Source organism: Ornithorhynchus anatinus, chromosome 6 (genome assembly GCF_004115215.2).
Source record: "Ornithorhynchus anatinus isolate Pmale09 chromosome 6, mOrnAna1.pri.v4, whole genome shotgun sequence".
Classification (NCBI taxonomy): domain Eukaryota; kingdom Metazoa; phylum Chordata; class Mammalia; order Monotremata; family Ornithorhynchidae; genus Ornithorhynchus; species Ornithorhynchus anatinus.
This window is the reverse complement of record NC_041733.1, coordinates 35,582,568-35,602,832: the sequence shown is the minus strand read 5'-3', so window position 1 is coordinate 35,602,832 and position 20,265 is coordinate 35,582,568. Positions and strand designations below refer to the sequence as shown.

General features: G+C 42.7%; 1 long non-coding RNA gene across 1 annotated transcript in view; it reads right to left on the bottom strand.

Annotated features, from left to right (window-relative positions):
- LOC103170662 overlaps positions 1-19,495 on the bottom strand; it is a 51,241-nt gene extending 31,746 nt beyond the window's left edge. The window contains exon 1 of the long non-coding RNA XR_486330.2: positions 19,401-19,495. This is a non-coding gene — a long non-coding RNA (uncharacterized LOC103170662). The remainder of the gene's footprint in view (positions 1-19,400) is intronic.
- Positions 19,496-20,265: the final 770 nt, after the last annotated feature.

Below are 20,265 nucleotides of genomic sequence, written 5' to 3'. Positions count from 1 at the left end.
AGGCAATAATTATTATGAGAGGAGAAAGGTGTTTAATGCATTCTGACTTTTTAAATGCTGAGAAAATTATTGTAATATACTATATATGTCCAAAGTGTACTTGCTAAATCACTAGACTCTTTTGTAATAGTTATAATATCAATAGGTCATGAATTTCTTTATAAGAAATGCGACTAATTTCAACCTTAATGCTACCGTAAGCTCTGGCTAATGTGTTTACCGCCTCGTAGCAAAATTGTATCATTTATCTTTAACTTTTCTGCTCAGTGCTTTTAGAGATGATTCAATATTTGAATATTTTCCAAGATAGATTTAAGATGTCACTTCCCACTTTCCTTCTGTCTTGGACTCTTTGTTTTTTGAACATTTACCATTACTGCATATTATTTCTATAACAATAAAACACGCCAGAAACAGTGTTTCTGATCCACGATAGTTTTAAATACCCTAACATCTTTGCAACAGTTGCTGCCCTAGTAAGTTGAGAGAATTCAGAGATTAAAGATGTAAAATGGAACCCCTCATGTTCTTATCACTTGGTCCTTTGAGCATATTTGCTCTGTCTTTGAGGGCAAAACTAAATGTTTTAAATCCAAGACTCATTTGGCTGCCATTTGAATGCTTTATCAGAGGTGCCAATTTTTCCACACTGAGAAGCAGTCTGACCTAGTAGATAGAGACCCGGCCTGGGAATCGAAGGACCTGAGTTCTAGTCCCTGCTCTGCCGCTTATCCACTGTGTGACCTGGGGCAACTCAACTTCTCATAACTTAATCAATTAACTTAAATGGGGATTAAGCCTGTGAATCCCATGTGGGACAAGGACTTTGTCCAACCTGATTTGCCTGCATCCACCCTAGTGCATGGTCACTGTAATAATGGTGGTACTCGTTAAGTGCTTACTATGTGCCAAGCACTGTTCTAAGCACTGGGGTAGATACAAGGTAATCAGGTTGTCCCAGGTGGGGCTCACAGCCTCCAACCCCATTTTACAGATGAGGTCACTGAGGCACAGAGAGTTAAGTGGCTTGCCCAAGATCACACAGCAGACAAATGGCGGAGCCGGGATTAGAACCCATGTCCTCTGACTCTCAAGCCCCTGCTCTTTCCACTTCGCCAGGCTGCTTATCTGGCACATTGTAAGCACTAACAAGTACCACAATTATTGGTATTATCAGTGCTATCATCATTATTATTATTACTATTATTAGAGTGGGGTGAAAAGAGGGCAGGGAATTGAGGCGGTGGGGGAGCGATTTCAGAGGGCTAACAGCTAATACCTAATGGCTAGGAGGGCCAGGGATGAATTTGAGAGAGGTGAAGTAATAACATGGCACTAACGCGATTTGCACGGGGTCTCTCTCACCTACCTATCAACTTTTCTCCCACTCTACCACAGCTTGCGATCTTAGTTCCCCTCAAGCTAATCTGCTCACCGCGCCTCATCCTAGTCTCTTCTGCTGCCAACCTCTGGCTCACACCTTTCCCCGCCGACCTGGCCCTGCAACCCACTTCAAATTTGACAGGCCTCCACTTCCCATATCTTCAAATCCCTTCTGAAATCACATCTCCAAGAGGCCTTCTCCAATTAACCTTTCCTCTCCCAGGTTATAGCTCCCAGCTACCGCTGTTCCACCTAGGCACTGGTGTACTCAAAGCTGCATCTCCCATACCCTCTTTCTTAAGTAATTCCTCACATAGATATCCCCATTTTCCTTATTCCTCCTGTTTCTGCCTCTCCAGCTAATTCCTCGAGGGCGCAGGTCGTGTCTGTTTACCCTATTGTACCCCCTCAAAGCCCTACACAGTTGGGTCTTAATAAACGCTTTTGACTGATAGACCCAAGGTTGGCAATGCATCCTAACTCCTTCAGCCAGGTGTTTCGATGAACCTTCCCGCACGAAAACATACATTAACAGGACCAACCCAGCAACACATCCCCGCCTTACGCCGTCGGCAAGGGGGAATGGACCGGATAAAGCTCCATCGGCTCCGACTCAGCCGACCGGGCTGTCGGGAAAGAGTCTCAGAATCTTGATGAACCTGACAGGGCAGTCAAATGTGCTTAAGTACACTTGCTCATTTTTTAATCCAATCTACATAAACGGTGAGGTGAGGTTGGTGCAAATAACTTCTTGTATGAAAAAGGTGGCTGTTAGGCTGGCAAGATGGGGGATGTTGGTAAATTAAGCTTTGGGGAGAATTGACTGTGAGGCCCTCCGAGGGACAGGCAACATATCTGACTCCAACCTGTAGATTAATTTGCGGTTTAGCGCAATGCTCTGCACGCAGTATCTGCTTAATAAATATTACTACTTTAAACTAATCGATGATATTCACTGAACACTGTGTTCAAAGGACTGTTCTAAACACTGGGTGAAGTACAATACAACAGAGTAAGGAAACACGATCCCTCACACAAGGCACTTAGAGTCTACAGGGGGAGGCAGACATTTAAACAGATTAGGCATAAGGCATAAGGTCAGGCATTAGGCATAAGATTAGGCAAAAGATTTAAACAGGGGCATAAGAGAGTTACTACTTACAATTTACTTCCTGTAGAAATAATTTTTATGCACTTCCTACCCAGTGTGAGAGGAGTGTTTTTGGTTTTTTCACTCAAACCACCCATGAGCTTTAATGAGTGACCCTGTATCCTAAAGGTCTGGGACTCATATGATCCAGTCAATCAATGCTATTTACTGAGCGCTTACTATGTGCACAGCACTGCTCTTGGCCTTTGGGAGAGTACAATACAATACAGTCAGTAGACATGATCCCTGCCCTCAAAAAACTACAACTTATGCTCACCCTTCAGGAATCTGCACACTTCAATCATATCCCCTGAGCCTACATATTTCCAGCCTGAAGTGTCCTAACTCACTTGGTTAATCCTCATAAGGAAACTTCTCCAGTCCTCTGATCATCTTACCAGTTCTTCTCTCTGCTTCCTCCATTACTATTATGTCCTCCCTAAGACATGGTGACCTGAATTACCAACAGTACTCTAGGTACTCTTTCATTCAGGGGGAAAATGATGCCTTTTGTTTTGTTTTCATTCCTCACCCTAACCATGCCAAATATCTAGCTTGTCTTACTGGCTGCTGCCACACAATAAAGCCCTGGTTTACAGAACTATCTACAATGTAGCAACAGAAGGAAAAGCATTTACCGAGGACACACTAGATGCAAGGCCCTGTATTAAACGCTGGAAAGAGTATAAAAGAGAAAATAAACCCATTCCCTGTAAACAGGATGGGCGTGAATAAGTGCATATATGCTAGAGATTGCTACTGGGTTTTTACCACTCGGGGTGCCGGGAAAAAATCGGGGAATGCTTGGTGGAGAAGGTGGCATTTTAGGAGAGCACTGAATCGGCAGGGGAGTGCTGTGATCTATCAGATTGGGGAGGGAAGAAGTTCCAGGCCGAGGGAACAGCATGGGCGAAGGGACAGGAAGTGGCGAGACTGAGCCGGAGTTGGAAGATGAGTTGGAGCGGAGGGAAGAGAGCAAACTGGGAGTAGCAGGTGAAGAATGAAGATATGTAAGATGGGGCATTTTTAATGCAGAGGAACGTAGGAATCCCGCAAAGGGTTCTGAGTAGAGGAGAGACAAGGGCTAATTGACACACAGAAGATGATGGATGGTGAAGCAATGGGCTCACAGCCAGATCTGAAGGGGGAGGGGCTGGAGGTTAGGGAGAGCAGCCAGGAGAACAATGTGATAGTCTAGCCACAGTATCAGACAGGAGCTTAGATCAGGTCACTGATTGGGTGGATCTGGGAATTAAATGTGAGAAGAAACAGCAGGATTTGGTCGTAGTGTCAATGTCCTGAGTCATGGCTATCCCTGAGCGCATCGACAGTGGTCCCTCTGCCGCCATTCAGTCTACTCACTCCACCTGGAGGTCTTTCTGCAGTTTATCCCCGACCTTGTGGCATTTCACCATCCACAAGATCTTAGTGTCACCTGAAAACTTTTAATATTTCTTGTGGCATTTTCTTATCCAGGTCATTTACGAGAGCATTAAAGAAAACTGGTTCTACCAGAGACCAGAAAACCCACCATTTAAACATTTTCGTCCTGAAAATTTGCTATTCATCCCTAACCTTTGCTTTCTTTGACTCCATTTTCTGTCGGTGACAGAGTCTTCCCTCGAACCTCATGACTTCTCAGTTTTACTCTGGATCTCAGCTTGCCTCTGAACCTGGTGTAAGGATCCAGCAGCAATTTCAAAGAATACTACCATGACCACTACCTCACACCTCAATTTTCCCTCCAGGACCTCATTGTTACCCTTTCATATGTAACTGATATCATCACGTACAAAAGCCCGCTTCTCCCCAACAGCTGAGCTACATGGGCATTGGGTTCAACATTCGTCCCAGCATAGAGGTGTCCAAAGTCTCAGCCCATTTCTCCGTAACTTTGAGTTTCTGGCCTGGCTATATGGGGGGAATGGCAACAAGTCTGGTTTGAATTTTCTAGCTCTGTTTTTCTTCCAAATACATGTAAAACTTTGCTTGTTGACAGAATCTTTCAGATAAAGGAGATAAGCTCTGCCTAATCCCACGCCCGCTTTTAAGTGAGTCTGTCTATTCCATAAGGGGCAGATCACAGTGGTTATTTTTACAATCAAAGTTCAAATTATTTGTCATCCTAAAGGGTTGCTTTGAATTTAAAAAGGTGGGACTACTTAATTGCCAAGTACATTTTGGCACATTCTTGACTGGAAGAATGTGTACAAGTTGAACTTTCATGAGCAAGGCCACTTGTTATTTTGAATGTGATTCATCGTTTCTCTCTCTTCTTCCCTCCATCTATTAACCCATCTCTAAAGGCTTCTCAGTTTGTTAAGTTACAGAAAAGAAACTTGAGGAGAGTTACTGAAAACTTTCATCTTAGTTCTCAAGTGGGGCACCCATGTCCCCTTACTAATGATGGAGACTTTCTGATCCATCCTGATACTTTATCCTAACACTGCTGCTGTCAGGTTCCTGGGGTGTCTTGGCTTCAGAGTCCAGTGGGTGTCACTTCCCTAGCCCACCTGCCATTATGCTCAATTGTATATATTTTCATTACCCTATTTATTTTGTTAATGAGATGTACATCACCTTGATTCTATTTATTGCTATTGTTTTCATGAGATGGTCATCCCCTTGATTCTATTTATTGCTATTGTTTTTGTCTCTCTGTCTCCCCCGATTAGACTGTAAGCCCGTCAATGGGCAGGCACTGTCTTTATCTGTTGCCGATTTGTACATTCCAAGCGCTTAGTACAGTGCTCTGCACATAGTAAGCGCTCAATAAATACTACTGAATGAATGAATGAATGAATGAAGACACATCTGCCAGGGGCGGTGGGGGGCAGTGTGACCTAGTGATTACAGAATAGGTCTGGGAGTCAAAAGGACCTGGGTTCTAATCCTAGCTCTGCCACTTGCCTACTGTGTGACCTTGGGAAAGTCACTTCACTTCTCTGTGCCTCAGTTACCTCATCTGTAAAATGGGAATTAAGACTGTGAGCCCCACGTGGGACAGGGACTGTACACAATCTGACAACCTTGTATCTATCCCAGCCTTAGAACAGTGCCTTAGTAAGTGCTTAATAAAGACCATTAAAAAAAACCAGTTGGGGCTGCAGCCATGCAGCCAGGAGTTCCCTCACCATCGGGATGTTGGCGTGGGCAGAGCGGCACCACTTTCCTCTGCCTGCTGTTGCTAGTATTTGGTTGCCTGGAGCGGAGAGGACGGGTTTCTCCTTTTGGAACATCGGGAAAGCAGTGACTCTTGTACCAAGGACGGCCTCGTCAGAGTCGATTAGGGACTCAAAAATCTAGTCCCTTCAATGGGGATGTAGGGCTGCTTTGGTTGCTGGTTTTGCTGAATCCTCTGGGAGATCCTTCCCTGTGCATGTCATTTGGTCCCCCTCTTTTGGATACTGAGCTCCCTGCCAGATCACAACTGTCTAAATCAGTAGTCCTGTACCTATTCCAAATGCTTAGTACAGTGCTTTGGACAATGTAAGTGCTTAACAAGTATCAGAAATAACAACACAACAATGACAACGATAATAATTCCTTACACTACGTTTCCTAGGTTCCTGTTTTCAAAAGCTTAGCATTAAATATGTTAAAAAAAAACCCAGCCAAGTCAAAGATTAAAACTGTATCCTACACTGTACCCTAGACATGCGCACACAAATGTTGTAACTAATCTCTAGCTACATTTTAAGCAAGTTCCTCTTCTGAAGTGGCGCAGGAAAATCGAATGTCTGAATCCGCTCATGAGTGTCAACTCTTTACTGTGTCAGATTTTTCCTTTAGGAAGTACTTACAGGATTGGGCTCTTGCAGGTGGGAAACTGTTTACTCGGATAAGAACATTAAAAAGAGAAAAACAAGCCTAACAACCACAATCAGAGTTTGATTATTTTAAGGTAGAAGACTTGCAAATAGAGCACCAAAGGGGATTCCTGAAAAATCATGCAAAAAACTCAAACCCAAATTGAGCTCTAGCTCCAGTGCCTGTTTAGAATGAGTGAAGGAATTTAGTTCAATTAAAAGCCCCTCAAACTTTGTCCGGTCTGAATTTCAAATCACAGCCTAACTCTTAGGTGGGAGTTTTGCTGTTTCCTGGAGAAGGTGTTATAAAGCTGGCTCATAACAGCTCTCACACATCATATAAATCAAACGTAAGACCACTCGAGTGAGTTCAGTGTAAATGAGATATGCAGATTAAATTTCTCTCAAAAGTCTGTGCTATCTTCAAAATATACTAAAACTCTCCTGAGGCATTTTTCAAGTGATCAGGTAAATAAAGACTAGTTGATAGGGATACTTTAGGAAAATTTAGTAAGGACATGAAAAATTACGGTCTCATTGGCAGGTCTAAAAATGTAAAAATAGATTAAAGGAAAGTTTATAAATGATTACTCCTTCAGAAGGTTTTATGTTTCAGGATAGGGAAATACTGATCTAGTGTATTGTTCTTTAGCATCTTTCAAAACTAAGGCATATCAGCATGGCTCAGTGGAAAGACCACGGGCTTGGGAGTCAGAGATCATGGGTTCTAATCCCGGCTCCACCACTTGTCAGATGTGTGACTTTGGGCGAGTCACTTAATTTCTCTATGCCTCAGTTAGCTCACCTGAAAAATGGGGATTAAGACTGTGAGCCCCACGTGGGACAACCTGATTACCTTGCATCCCCCCAGCTCTTAGAACAGTGCTTGGCATTTAGTAAGTGCTTAACAAATGCCATCATCATTATTATTATTATATGACTTGAAATAGATAGACTTTATCAGGTTCCGGGTGGGATACTCTTTCCCCATTTAAATAAATACCATTCATTCAGTAGTATTTATTGAGTGCTTACTATGTGCAGAGCACTGTACTAAGCACTTGGAACGTACAACTCGGTAACAGAGAGAGACAGTCCCTGCCCTTTGACGGGCTTACGGTCTAATCAATACCACTGAATGATTGAATGAGTCCTAGCTGAGCAAAGAGGATGGGGCTACCAGGTGTTGAGACCAAGTGTCCAAACATGTAGGGGGAAAGAAGGGAAAAAGAGAAATATACAGATACGAAGACCAAAAGAGAGATGCCAACATGACAATGAACACATCCCATTCTTAGATTGACTATGTACCTCTATCCTACGTCCTCCCTCTGGTCTGGAACTCTTCCTATACAAGAGGCCAGCACTCTCCCCACCTTCAAAGCCTTACTAAAACCGCATCGCTTCCAAGAGGCCTTCCCCGACTAAGCTCTGAATTCTCCAACACCCTCTCCCTTCTGAGTCGCTTGTACACTTGGGGCTGAACGCTTCAAGCACTTGACATTCACCTCATCCACACAACACTTGTGTACATATGGCTAATTTACTTTAATGTCTGTTTCCCGCTCCTGAGTGGAAGCTCCTCATGGGCAGGGAACATGACTATCAACTCTGTTGTGTCGTATTCTCCCGGCCGCTTAGTAGAGTGCTCTGCTCACAGTAACCACTCAATAAATACCATTGATTGACTGATGGGATAGTTGTGACCACAGACTTGGAAAATTCTGCATGTCCATTAACTAGCAGAACTAACTCTGTGGCAAAAGGGAAACAGAGGAAAAGGGAAAGCTAGCCTAAATCTCCCAAGTCACAAGAAGCTGCCTGTAGTGGCCTTGCCTAAAATATGGCACTTCCACATTCCCCAACAATTACAGGTGCCGGCAAGACCTTCTAACTGTTTAGAAACTATTTTCTTATAGTAACTGGTCAATCAGTACTATTTACTGAGCACTTACTATGTGCAGAGCACTGGATTAAGCGCTTGGGGAGAACAATACAAACAGAATTAGGAGACATGGTTCCCTGCCCATAATGAGTTTACAGTCAAGAGATGAGCTTACAAAAACCTCTGCCATTATGATCGCTATTGCCACCATCATCACCGTCGTTTTTATCAACAGAATTTATTATGTGCTAATAATAATAATTGTGGCTTTTATTAAATGTCTACTAGGTGTCAGGAGCACTTCTAAGCGCTGGGTAGATACAAGAGAGCATCCAGGCAGACAACACACTGATATCCTTCCTCCAAAAGCAGGCTTTCCCCAATGAATTCTTCTCCCCAGGACATATCCTTCCTCCCAACTCCCACCTCTGTACTTCTGCACTCGCAACAGCTGTTAGCACTTCTGTACATATCAACATCTAGCCTCTATTTAAACAATTATTCAGCCACATATCCATCTTTCCATTGTTTTCTTCCTCCCATCTATAATGAATTCTGTGTCTGTCACCCCTGTTAAACTGAAAGCTGATATTAACAACTGCAACACTGTTGTTTTTTTTAAGTCCTCCTCAAAATATCTGTAAATAAATTGCACCTGTCAGTCTCCCTCTTTGGATGGGAAGTTCTTCTGTGGTTTTTTTCATGTCTCTTACTCTATGTTACTTTTTCACTGACTTAGTACAGAGCTGTACACACAGCAGGTGCTCAATTAATGCTATTGATCGATTAACCTGGAGATGGTGAGAGATGGTAATAGAGAAAACAATCTCACAAATTGGCAATATCAATTACGTTCAGAGGTAATGGAATTAAATCAATGGATGAGGTGTTCACGATTGGTTATTGGAGGCAAAAGTGAGGATATTGAAATGGAGAAGTTAAGGATATTGGAAGATCTGAGAAACCCTAATTAGATTCCGGAATGAAGTTTCAAACATCCTTCCCCTCGAGGAAAACTACGTTAGCCATCAGAGGTGCCCACTCTTATATTGAGCATGGAGACTAAAAGGGAGCAGGGATTTTAGCAGGGATAAGGACTGTGAGGGGTTAGGTACAAAAGAGCTATCAATCAATCAACTGTATTCACTGAGCGCTTACCAGAAGGCTGCTCTATTAGGTCTTTTCAGCCCTGACAGGAAACTCCCAGACACATGGGATGAGTGAGGGTGACAGTTCAGTTTAAACAGAGTGTGGGCAATCCTTTCTAGAAGCCCCATGAAATGGGCACCTAGGTTCCCCCAAGATTGGATGTGTATGGAAAATGCCCTATACGCTCATCTTCCAAGCGCCCTTTGGTGATAGAATACTGGGACGGCTGGGTCACTGGTCTGACGACACCACGACGTTTAAGTTCTTGAAAATTCCCAGAAAAAGTGTATCCAGCCCAAGCCTAAAAACCTCAAGTACAGGAGAAGATCTGCCAACATTTACTTAAATGGTTTTATACCTACAAATGGTTGACAGCTTAAAGGCTTAGGCAATCCTGGACTCTGATATTTAATTACAATTACTAAAGAGCCAAGCTCAGCAAAGGAGCCCCGCAGAATCAGTCGGGGTCCATGAGAAGCCTTGTACAGATGGATTAAAAACAAAGCTAAGACCAAAGGAAGTCATCTAAGGCAACTAAGGGACCTTGAAGAGTGGAGCTCCGTCCTAGATGTCTCAAGGAATAGAGAATGTAGATGTTATGAGCAGGCCAGGAGCTGGGAAAAAAACCAAAATTTCAATTAATTATGCAACATCCTTTCATATTAGTTTTCTTATCAACAATGCCTCCTCAAATCAAGATTGGACTACCCCAGAAGGCACCTTGGCATTAGCCCAATGGTCTGTGGGGTTAAACTTCACATTTTGCCATTTTCCCAAAGGAAGGTGGGGGGATAGGAGGAGAGAGAGGAAAAGCATCCTTGACCTGGCCCTGATCCTGCCCTCTTGTGATATTGCAAATCCAGACTCTCCGTATGTGGCAGCTCAACCCAGAAGCCTTTGCTTCATGGGAATCTGTCTACCTGAAATGCAGGAAAGTGGTTTTGCACTCATCTTGGAGACGAAGCGGGGTTCTGACAGATTAAGCCTGTCCCTTAAATTTCCCAGTGAATCAGTGTTAATGTCAGAAACGGAGCCTGAAGTCTCAATCCCCCTCGCTTCCTCTTGAAAGCAGACTCTGCTCTTGCTGTGAGGATTGGTATTAACCCTCACAAATATGGCATTCTCACACATATTTTATATTTAGAAAATGGTTCTGTTTATAAATCAAGTTCTATTTTTCTCCACGGGTTTTTCATCGCTATGGAGACTTGAGGAAAAAAGAGAGGCTTTATTGCTGAAAAATTCATCTGGTCTTCTGATAAGAGAAAATCTTCCTGCTTAAATGAAAGTGTGTGTAAATAGAAAGGATTTTACCCAGATTATTTTTCATCAGTCCATTACGCCGCTTTGAAAAAAGGGAAAATAAAACTCATCATCACTTAATGCATTGCAGCCGCTTAACCCCATTACCATCATTGTTCACAGCCATGTTTTAGACTAAGTGAATATCAAAAGAGGGAGAGAAAAATATGAAATTTAGGGCATTACTCTGTCAGCCAATTTGAATTTCTAAGGGCTTCAAATATATATTTAGAGACAAAGCACGGGCTGTGGCGAAAAATATGAGGGGCAATATTTTTTCAAAGACTCATTTATTTTGGCCCATTTCTGTTTTATCACACCCACTGAAAAACCTTATGTGGTACAGGGCCACAGCTAGTAGAAAAGGCTACATGTTTTATAATGAATAATCTCTCTCTCTCTCTCATATATATGTATACATATAATCTTTTCATCCCTGATTGGAAACTCTCAGATACCTGGAGTGAGCGAGGGTGGGAGTTCAGTTTATACAGGAGTTTGGGCAATCTCTAAACACACAGAGTTGGACTGAAATATTGGCTAAAAGTTGCCCAGTCCTCAGAAATGTGCAGCTGATTGTCATAATGCCATACTGTTGTCATTGGTTGTGGAGCTCTGATAGGTGAGGGCTCCAAATAGAAAAAAACAAACATTAAGCCAAGAAAAATTGCCCACCCAGCAAAACAAACAGCTTTGTTTCAGCTTGAAAATATTTAGCTCTTGGAGGAGTCTGAAATGTCTTGGTTAACTAGATTTCATAAGTGTCTAAGGATTAAGTACCACAGATGGTGATGGTTTCAAGATGCAAATAGGTGAGCATTCAGAGGTAGTTGGTGCTACTGCACAAATGCTAAGAGACAACTCGAATACACTAACAGTCGGAGCCCATAGAGAGATCCGGTGAAGGGGCAAGGACTTGATCTTCAGGACTCCAACAGGGTAGGAACATATTTCCAAGCATCTGGAATATCAGCAGTGGAAATGTCTGGCTTCCCAATATGCTAAGAGAACCCCTCTCAGCCTAGCTGCTCCCTTAAAGGATAGTGGAGTGGGCTTCCCTTTCTCCCATGCCCCAGAAGCAGAAGTGTCAATTAACGGTAGAGCTGGAATGGATCTCAAGAGATCAACCATCTCCAGGCAGGTCTGGTCTAAACCATCCAAGACTGATAGTCACATAATTCAAAAATGCAGTTCCCTCCTCCCTCCAGGCTTTCACCATTTTCCTTGGAAGCCCATCCTTAGGGTTTTAGAAAGACTACAGATCCGGCAGAGTTGAAGCCTCGTGCCCAAAGAAATTCTGGGAAAGGATTACAACTGCTACCGAGGAAAGCTTGCATCGCCCCCATCTCTTTCGTGGCTACATCTGTCTATTCAAGGCTCAGAGACACAACGCTCCCTTTCTCAGGATCTAAAATTCAATCAAAGTTTTAATTTTAAAAAGCATACTGACATTTAGAGCAAATAGTTTTGCCTTCCGTTATCCTCAAGACAAAGACAGTAGCGCTGGGCCACAAAATTTCCCTCCCATAGAATTATAGTAAGACTCAGAGAGCTATTTCTTCAAAATCATTAACTTCAAGGAATCTAGCTAGCTCAGGTTTGATAATAGAATAAAATTGCATTTGGGGAATTATGACAGAAGCTTAAAGAGGAACCAGTCTTCTGCCTGGTAATTGAGACAATGAGGATCGTTCATATTTGTGATTTCCATTCCACTTAATAAACTTTAAAGTGTGATTTTATTGGTTTTAGTTTATAATAAGCAGTCCAAGAGAAATTCTGGTTCCAATTACATGCCTGAAAGTAGAGTGATTGCTAGAAATCTATGCTTTCAGCTCATATTGATCAGCAATTCTTTGCTCGGACCCAAGAATATCAAAACTGCTCAGTCAATGGTGCCAGCTGCCCAAGGCCACAAAACACTCTATTGGTATCACTACCATCCTGGACTTAAGATTTTCCTTCCTACCTCTTTCCGGTCTATATTTTCATTATAAATGAAAGCAAGGGTCTTCTACATTCCTCTGTGTTGCTCTTGCACTTGGATTTTCAGTCTTTATTTACCCCTCCCTCAGCCCCACAGCATTTATGTACATCCCCTTTATTCTTTTATTTATAATACATGTCTGTCTCCCCCTCCTGACTGTGAGCTCGTTATGGCAAGGGAACGTGTCTATCAACTCTGTTGCGCTGAACTCTCCCAAACGCTTAGTACAGAGCTCTGCACACAGCACTCAATAAATAAAACTGACCGATCAAGGTTTCGATTTCACACTACATCTATCTGATTTTATGTCTGACAGACAATTACTCTCCCCACCTTCACAGCCTTATTTGAGAGTACCCCTCCTCCAAGAGGCCCTTCCTGACTGAGGACTCTTCCTCTTCTCCTACTCCCTTCTATATCACCCTAAGTTGCTCTCTTTATTCAGCCCCCCTCCCAGCCCCACGGCACTTATACGCTGATCTAGGTGCTGGGGTAGATACAAGGTAATCAGGTTGTCCCATGTGGGGCTCACAGTCTTGATCCCCATTTGGCAGATGGGGAAACAGGCACAGAGAGGTTGGGTGGCTTGCCCAAGATCACACAGCAGACAAGTGGCAGAACCACTTGAGAAGCAGCATGGCTTAGTGAAAAGAGCATGGGCGTGAGAGCCAGAGGTTGTAGTTCTAATCCTGGCACCGCCGCTTGTCAGCTGTGTAACTTTGGGTAAGTCACTTGACTTCTCTTTGCCTCAATTCCCTCATCTGTAAAATGGGGATTTTATTATTATCATGTACCTATCTCTAATTTTATATATTTTTGAAATGTCTCTCTCCCGTTCTGGACTTTAAGCCCACTGTGCGCAGGCAATGTGTCTGTTATATTGCAATATTGTGCTCTTGTACAATTGTTCAATGCCCACAGTGAGCTTACAATCTAGCCGGGACTCTTAATACATAAAAGTTCCATGTAACGAGGTGACCAAGAATATTGATCATTTCATCCCTGAATAGACAGCTATAATATAATAAAAATAATAATGTTGGTATTTGTTAAGCGCTTACTATGTGCCCAGCACTGTTCTAAGCGCTGGGGTATATATAGCTAATCAGGTTGTCCCACATGGGGCACACTGTCTGAATCCCCATTTTGGAGATGAGGTAACTGAGGCCCAGTGAAGTTAACTGACTTGCCCAAAGTCACACAGCTGACAGTGATGGAGTCGGGATTAGAACCCATGACCTTTGACTCCCAAGCCCGGGCTCTTTCCACTGAGTTTGAGTGACCCCTTGGAGTTGAGCAACCCTTTCAAGTAGTAATCAATCAGTGGCATTTATCGAGCACTTACTGTGTGCACAGCACTGCAGTAAACACTTGATGCAGCTCCAAAAAGGGAATGGGTTAAAAAGATGCCCTAAAATTTGTCTACTTCAAACTCAAAGCAGATTGGGTTGTGAACATTAATCTTGTGTGCTCTGACAGAAAAGAAATAAAAAGGACATAATCATTCTGACACGGAACATCATGGGACGTATAAGAGCAGTTACCCACAAAGACTGATCATACCCTTAACTTAGAATTGGGGTGGATATGGATTCAATACTACACAATTAGGTGAAACCACTCTATCTGATGAAGGAGAGCTCTGGAGACCCAAATGCTGGGAGGGTGTGAATATACCTTTCTCAAGGAGCTTCGAAGACACTCTGGTGTGTGATTCAACTGTTCCAAGCTTCATTTGAAAAACTGAAGTTATTTGATTTGATCTGTTGGTTGTTTTTTTTAAAAAGAGTGAGTCTTTTAGATTGTATAAGCCCCTGCAGGGGACTGTGTCTAAATCAGTGAACACATAGTTCCACCTACTTAATACATTCCTTTAAAGCACAGGACTGGGAGTCAGAAGGCCACGGGTTCTAATCTGTCTCTGCCACGTGTTTGCTGTGTGACCTTGGGCAAGGCACTTCATTTCTCTGTGCCTCAGTTACCTCATCTGTAAAATGAGGATTGAGACTGTGAGCCCCACATGGGACCGGGACAGTATCCAACCCGACTTGCTTGTATCCAGCCCGGCTCTTATTACAGTGTCTCCAAGCTGGCTAGATTTTGTTCTCTACTAGCTGGGAAATGAATTCATCTCTCTCCTCCCTTATTCCTCTTGAAGTGTTTGTAGGAATGACTTGACAGATCTAAGACTCAATTTTTTGGATAACTCTCCCTCCCCAGTTGCAAGTCGCGAAACTCTGTTTTCTTAATGGATTTCTCTTCCATAACCAATGGTGTAGATATTCACCCCACAGCACTTATGTTCATTTCAGTCATTTACTTATATTAACATCTGTCTCCCCCTCTATACCGGGGGGAGAGCTTCTTGGGGCAGGGAACGTGTCTACCAACTCTGTTGTACCACATTCTCCCAAGAACTTAGAAGAGTGGTCTGCAAACATTAAGCATTTGATAAATACTATGGATTTATTAATTTCGTCATGTTCAAGGGGAGTACAAGAGTCACTCTGAAAGAGAAGGACTAATGGAGGTTCTAATTTCCTCTGCATTTAGATGCTGCATGCTCATTTCAACACTCTACGCTCACAAGCAAATTCACTCCTGCAGCCTCCAGTAGGATGCATTTTTTTTTAAAACTTAAGAAGCACTGCAGTTGCAAATGCTGTATATGCAGCAAGTTGGAGCAGACAGCAATCAGATGTACACAAAACTGAACTGTGGCCCTTTGGTCCCATTTCATTTATAATATCACTGAATTCCCCAAGAAATATAAATATTTAGTATGAACTGACTGGAAACATCAGTTGCTCACGGCTCCTCAATTTCAATGAAGTATTTTTATAAAGGAGTTCCACATATATCATTTCATTTCCATCAACAGACTTTTACTGAGCCTAATTCCATTCTCGAGGCTGTCGAATGTCAGTAGAATGCTGGTTTCTAGCAGTCTCCTTAAGGTAAAATATCTTATATCATATTTTTATATGGATTGCTAAAATCTTTCCTATTCACATTCATAAACTCTTACTCCCTTCTAACTGTTTCATTTCTCTTATATCACTGAAGTTCACAAAACTTCCTATAATCTCATATTTAATTCTTTTCAAAGCCATTAAAGAAGACATTAACTGAACTCATATCTCACGACACCTTCCCAGGTCTGTGTTTCATTTACCTTTGTGCTTCTATTTTTCAGGTCCCTTTCAATGCACACGAAAGGGCTGATATTTCCATCAATGATGGTTGTCTCTGTTGCTGAATTGTACTTTCCGAGGGCTTAGTTCAGTGCTCTGCACACAGTAAGCGCTCAATAAATACGATTGAATGAATGAATGCAATTCAGGGAATCTTCTGAAAGATTAGGGACATGGTTTGGAGCAGGGGAGAAACTTAACTTTAATGACAATGGTATCTGTTAAGCACTTACAGAGTGCCAAACACTGCATTAAGCACTGCGGTAGATACAAGATAATCCCGTCTCACATGGGGCTCACAGTCTAGGTACGAAGGAGAACAGGTATCGAATCCCCATTCTACAGATGAGGAAACTGAGCCGCAGAGGAGTTAAGTGACTCGCCCAAGGTCGCACAGCAGGCAAATGACAGAGTCAGAATTAGAACCCAGGCCTCTGACTCCCAAGTTGGTGCCGAACATCCCCATGGAGTCGGTGTTAAAAAATGGGCCTCCTGTCTGCACGCTATTGTCTTCTGACTCCCACTTCTAATAGTAGAAGGGTAACAAATTTTTGAAAATTCCCAAGTGTAGGAGTTAAAAAGACTTGAAAGGCAAGAAAGTAAATCCAGATCTCACAGCCATAAAGTTTGAAACTGATCATTCTATTGAATCTTGATGTCTTCTTGGCACCATCATTTATTATCTGCCTTTGAGTCCTTCAAAGGACACACTAACTTTCTGGATTTGATGTCATCATCTGCCAATTTTTTGCCTGCAATTTCTTTCTCCTTTCATTGTGTCTTGTTAGCTCCCACCTGAACTGGGATCCGTGAGGGACTCGGAGTGTTTCCAAATGGGTCCCTTCCCTCACGAAGCTTACAGCCTGTGAAAGTTAGGCAGAAGTGAACTATTTACAAAGTGAGAGCAAGGGGAAAAGCATAGATACAACTGGTAATAACAGGCAAAAGGAATGTAAACCTATACTGAACTGCACTTTCCCAAGTACTCAGCAGGGTGCTCAGCACCTAGTAAGCATCCAATAGATACCGATGATTGTTAGATAGATGTTAAAGGTGTCTGCATGTACACGACTGCAAAATTTAGTTGTTAGGATGATATAACTTCTGATTAAATTAGTTGGGAACTGCCTCTTAGGGGACTTGAATTTACAGGACAGATAGAGTTCAGATATATTAACCTCTCCTTATTTGAAAATGGAGCCAGTCAGGGAATGACACTCTGGGTATGGTGGTGTCAATCAATCAATGGTATTTATCCATCATTTACCGAGTTCTGAGCACTGTACTAAGTGCTTGGGAGAGTACCACCCAACAGAGTTGATAGACACGTTCAGTGGTATGGCTGCACGTGCCACTAAGTGATCCCATTCTTACTAGCAGCTAATTTTCCAAGATTAATCTCACTCAAAAAGGCAGTAGCAGCTATAATCAAAACAACCAACATGTCCTGCTACCTTTTTAACCTCTCCAGGTTTAAGCATAACATTTTTTTTGTCTCCCACTTTGACATAAATTCTTAAAATGGAAAAGAATAACAACTCTTTTTGCATATCGCCTCAAACTCAATAGTTACTCATCTATCGAAGACTAAAATCAAGGATCACAGGTGAGAATTTTGATAACCGAACGTAAGGCATCTCATTACAGGAAAATGGTTTCACATCTATATACAAAATGAGGATAGTACAAGTTGCATAAAGCAATCATTGTGAGTGAATGCAAAACTAGCTACATTTGGCCACGCACAGTCTTTTTCAAGTCTATTAAGACTACTTTCCAGCAAAGTGAAATGCTCCTATTTTTATTCCAGGTTATGTAATTTCTATTTAGTACAAATGTAAATGGATATAAGAAAAATCTGCCTTCAGAAACTAGTCAACACAATAGTTAGCGCAAGTGGTCTTCACCTGTCCGGCATGTAATGACTTTCTGAATCACAGAATGAGAAGAATCACCAAAGTGGCATGAGATGGGGAAAAAAGAAGGTAATTGTCAATACTTACATCAATTAAGGAAAACTCATAAGCTATGTCAAGACAGTCTCTTGAATGGATTCATTTGTGTAATTAATTTCCCTTGGAATCAACGGAGAGTTGGCCAATGGCAGGTCACCATCTTAAGAACTTGAAAAAGGCTAAATTTCAGGTGGTCCAAAGATAAAATGTATTTTGAAGGATTTTATTTTTTCAGGTCTCCACCTAGATATTGTTATGAAATTACAGACTTCCTATTTCCTGTTGGCCGCACTTCAAAACAGTACTATTCATTTTAAAGAACAGGAACGGCTGTCTGACACAATATGCTTATCATGAGGAATGGAGCCTGAAAGACCTGGAAATCCAGAAATGAAAGCTTTCTATTGATGTATCATCCCATCTCAAACAAGGTTAAAGAAATGGGGTGATGTAAAACCACATGATCCGAATCACCATCTTACTTTCCCCTTCGCTTTAATTCAATTCCAGCCTGAAGTTAGCATCTGTTGCTTCACAAACTACAAATGTCAGATTCCCCTCTTCTATCATAAATTTCCTTCCTACGATAATACAATAAGAAATGTGAAAGTATTGTCACAAAACAGGTCACCTTTACTGCACGCTACTTTTATTGCTCCTGCTTTTATTTATTTGCTATCTCGTGCCGACATCCCAAAGAACGATATAAGGTATTACATAAATTAATATTGGGGATGGAGAAATAAATCATAAACAAGGCCATTACTGGGTCAAACCAATGGGCCATTCAGCTTGTTCTCCTTTCTCTGATCATGGCAGTAGAGTGCTCGGAGTAACAATGTTATGGCTTCCATCCTATAAACAAGTGGCCAATCCAACTGCCCAACAGCACAACAGTGTTAAGAATGGAGTTAAGTGGCTTCCCCAAGGTGATCCCGCAGACAAGTGGCAGCACTGGGATTAGAATCCAGGTCCTCCGGCTCCCAGACCTGTGCTCTTTCCACTAGCCCACACGGCTCCTCGCTGCTTCTATAGATTTTATTTATTTATTGATAGAACTTATTGAGCGTTTACAGGGTGCAAAGTGCTGTATTAAGTGCTTGGGAGAGTACAATATAACATCACACACATTCCCTGCCCATGACAAGCTTCACAGTCTAGAGGGGGAGTCAGACATTAATATCATCAATGCACTGATGGCGAAATTCACCTTCGGGTGCATTAAAATGCCAGTGCAGAACCCAGAATACTGGACTATGTCACTCAGACTCTTTCCTGCAATATGCTCTCAAATTGTTTTTCCCCATGTCTAGGGCTGTTTTTGCATTTGCCTCCCTGTCGTAGCATCCTCTTCGAAAGCTTTGGCCCCAAAATAGGCAATCTTTTTTGACTGGACTCCCTCCATAAACATTCCCTTCCACCCTGCTGAGGAAGGCACACAGAGACATTCTAGCCCACAGAGCAGGCAGCACCCTCAACCCCCAGCTGGCTGCCTTACAGTACAAACCATTGGTTTAAGAAGAATTGGGTGGGAGAATGAGGTTGGCTCAGGGTTACCCTTCAGCACTTCGGCAGAAATAACTCACATGTTTCAGGGCATCAGTCATGCGGTTGCTGGGGGGGCAGATTCGCTGCTTAGAAGTCCCCTGGGCATCCGGGTGTCTCATTTCCAAATGGACTCTTCACCCTAAATGGGGAGGGACAAAAGATTACTGAGTATGCCCAACCCTAAACTAGGTGCAAATATCAAGTGACCAAAGGCTAATCATAGAGAAGCAGGATGGCTTAATAATAACCATAATAATAATGTTGGTATTTGTTAAGCGCCTACTATGTGCAGAGCATTGTTCTAAGCGTTGGGGTAGATACAGAGTAATCAGGTTGTCTCACATGAGGCTCACAGTCTTAATCCCCATTTTACAGATGAGGGAACTGAGGCACAGAAGTAAAGTGACTTGCCCACAGTCACACAGCTATCCAGTGGCAGAGCTGGGATTCGAACTCATGACCTCTGACTCCCAAACCCAGGCTCTTTCCACTGAGCCACACTGCTCCTCCAATAAATACCACAATTTTATTTTTACTTTCCACGTGCCCCCAGGTCCCAATGCCATGCCCTCTCTTTCCTTAGCTCCTTCACCACTGTGGCCCTAGCTGTACTGGAGTATTTACGACACGCATCAGTGCTCTTTAATTCGCCCACCTGCTTGTCTTCAAGCAGCCCACTCCAGATAGCCTGAGCTAATTCTTCAGTAAATGAAGAAGACTCACTCTGGGTTACAGGGCCAAGCTTCTGGCCTACTGGGAGGGTTACTTGTCGGGAGGGGGGTGGGGGAGGTCTGAGGTCGAGGGCAAAGCCCATCCACTTGCTCCTACTCCAAGTGACAAGACCCCGTCCCTGCCCGGACTCCCATCTCTGTGGACCTGACATGGAGTAATCCCGGGTCCCTT